This window comes from Salvelinus sp. IW2-2015, unplaced genomic scaffold (assembly GCF_002910315.2).
Source record: "Salvelinus sp. IW2-2015 unplaced genomic scaffold, ASM291031v2 Un_scaffold9183, whole genome shotgun sequence".
Lineage (NCBI taxonomy): Eukaryota > Metazoa > Chordata > Actinopteri > Salmoniformes > Salmonidae > Salvelinus > Salvelinus sp. IW2-2015.
Window position 1 is genome coordinate 4,861 of NW_019950442.1, and position 3,310 is coordinate 8,170.

At 41.0% G+C, this 3,310-nt stretch overlaps 1 pseudogene; it reads right to left on the reverse strand.

Moving 5' to 3' along the window:
* Nucleotides 1-509: 509 nt before the first annotated feature.
* LOC139027281 (NLR family CARD domain-containing protein 3-like) overlaps nt 510-3,310 on the reverse strand; it is a 10,764-nt pseudogene continuing 7,963 nt past the window's right edge.

Sequence of the window (3,310 nt, forward strand, 5' to 3'; positions counted from 1 at the left end):
GTGTTAGACCGGTGTAGTAGCACAGGCTTGGATGTGACTGTCGTTAACCTGTGTGTAGTAGCCACAGGCTTGTGACTGTGTTTAGCCTGTGCGTAGTAGCACAGCTTGATGACTGTGTTAACCTGTGCGTAGTAGCACAGCTTGATGACTGTGTTAACCTGTGTGTAGTAGCACAGCTTGATGACTGTGTTAACCTGTGCGTAGTCGCACAGCTTGATGACTGTGTTAACCTGTGTGTAGTAGCACAGCTTGATGACTGTGTTAACCTGTGCAAAGTAGCACAGCTTGATGACTGTGTTAACCTGTGCGTAGTAGCACAGCTTGATGACTGATGAAAATGGTAGATGATGACTGGATTAATATTCTGTCTAAGTGAGTAGATAACATGTTTCTAAACACGACTAAATTAATCCTGATGATTCCATGATTAAGAAAAATAATGTATGAATCATGAATAATAATGAGTGAGAAAGATACAGAGGCTACAACAAAACATGCTAACCTCACACCATTACCCTCAAATAAAAGGTGACATTCTGTACTGTCACCTAATATGAAACATGCTATCTCAAATCCATAATGCTGGAGCATAGCACCATATTTTAAACTGTAAGCTTCACTGTCCAAACACATATGGTGTGGACTATGTGTGTCTGGTAAACACATGTGGATCTGGTGAACAGTTATCACTTGTTYACCAACTACAGGAATACTGACCTCAGAGTCTCCAGTTTACAGTGGGGATTCCCCAGTCCAGCAGAGAGCAGCTTCACTCCTGAATCCTTCAGGTCATTGTTACTCAGATCCAGCTCTCTCAGGTGTGAGGGGTTTGACTTCAGAGCTGAGACCAGAGAAGCACAGCCTTCCTCTTTGACTAAACAGCCTGACAGCCTGACAAAGAGTCAAATCATATTAAAATCACACTGCTATTTTTTGGTGCTGAAAATAGTGGTGGCAGTATATTTTTTCAACATATTTTTTCAGATTTATCAGTGTCCTGAAACCTGCCATATCTATTCATAAATGGATGTTTCATTATTCTAAATGACAAATTATCAAAGTATTGCTTGTACTTGTACCTCAAATCTATTATATGACATCTTTGGACAATAAAATCGACTAGTTACGCTTAAGATAAAACTACCAAGGGGACATTAAAAACTGTAACATCTTTATGAGTCCTGGCTGAACGATGACAAATAGCTGGCTGGTTATACCGGCAGGCTAGAATAGCGGCGTCTGGTAAGACAAGGTGCGGCGGTCTATGTATTTTTGTAAACAACTGCTAGTGATATCTAAAGAAGTCTCAAACTATTGCTCACCTGAGGTAGAATTTCTCATGATAAGCTGCCAGAGAGTTTTCATCTGTATTCTTCGTAGTTGTTTACATACGACCTCAGTCAGAGGTTGGCACTAAGACAGCATTGAATGAGCTGTATTCCGCCATAAAGCAAAAATGAAAATGCTCACCCAGAGGCGATGCTCCTAGTAGCAGTAGTAGGTAGTAGTAGCAGTAGTAGTAGTAGTAGTAGGGACTTTAATGCAGAGAATCTTAAATCAATTTTACCAAATTTCTATCAGCATGTTAAATGTGCAACCAGAGGGGAAAGAGCTCTGGACCACATTTACTCCACACACAGAGACGCATACAAAGCTCTCTCAGGAAGCACCAGTGACTAGATCAATAAAAAAGTGGTCAGATGAAGCAGATGCTAAGCTAGAGGACTGTTTTGCTGAAATATGAAATATGTTCCAGGATTCCTCCGATGGCATTGAGGAGTACCCACATTTGTCATTGGTTCATCAATAGGTGCATCGATGACGTCGTCCCCTCAGTGACAGTATGTACATACCACAACCAGAAGCCATGGATTACAGGCAGCATACGCATTGAGCTAAAGGCTCGAGCTGCCGCTTTCAAGGAATGGGACTCTAACCCGGAAGCTTAAAAGAAATCCCGCTTTGCACTCCGACGAACCATCAAACAGGTAAAGCATCAATACAGGACTAAGATCATGAAAACCATTACTACAAAGGGAAGCACAGCCGCAAGCTGCCCAGTGACACGCTCCTACCAGACGAGCTAAACGACTTCTCTGCTCGCTTCGAGGCAAATAACACTGAAACATGAGAGCACCAGCTGTACTGGAAGACTGTGTGATCACGCTCTCTGCAGCCGATGTGAGTAAGACCTTTAGACAGGTCAACATTCACAAGGCCACAGGGCCAGGCGGCTTACCAGGATGTGTACTGCGAGCATACGCTGACCAACTAGCAATTGTCTTCACTGACATTTTCAACCTCTCGCAGTCCAAGTCTGTAATACCAACATGTTTTAACATTTTGTCAATAGGGGGGGCGCTATTTCCACTTTGTAAAAAATCGTTCCCAAATTAAACTGCCTCGTACTCAATTCTTGCTCGTACAATATGCATATTATTATTACTATTGGATAGAAAAAACTCTCTAGTTTCTAAAACCGTTTGAATTATATCTGTGAGTAAAACATTACTCATTTTGCAGCAAACTTCCTGTCAGGAAGTGAGAAATCTGAAATCGAGGGCTCTGTTCCAGGGTCAGTTTATTAATTTGCATGGAATCTATGGGTCTACATGCACTGCATACGCCTTCCCCTAGATGTCAGTAGGCAGTGATAATTGGAATGGGGTGTATAGCTCTATCTGAGGCCAAACAAGACCTGTTGGAATGACACATCCACTCTTTCCTTTCTTCACCATGGTGCGAAAGAGTCACCTGGATTGCTTTCTGAAAAGCTTTCGTTATCGACGTTAGATATCTCCGGCTCTGATTTTATTTGATATATGTGTTAAAAACATCATGAACTAGTTATATTAAACCGACTTATATCAGTTTATATCAGTTTATTGTGATTTTCGGTATTTTCTTTCTTATGCGTTCTGGTGAGTTGGACACTTCCGTGCCGCATGGCCAGCTTTGTTAGTTAAATCGACAGATGAAGACGACATTCTACAACCGAACAACGATTATTCTGGAAAAAGGACACCTTGTACAAGATTCTGATGGAAGCTCATCAAATAGTAGGAACCATTTATGATATTATTTCGTATTTCTGTCGAAAATGTTTAGACTATATTCCGCCCAGATTTCGGGCGCTGTCTCGCTATAACGTAAGCTGTATGTCGTACTAAGGTTATTTAAAAAAAATCTAACACAGCGGTTCCATTAAGAACTAGTGTATCTTTCATTTGCTGTCCAACCTGTATTTTTTAGTAAAGTATATGATTAGTTATTTGATTAGATGATGTGAGTGTCAGAAATATATCCGGAT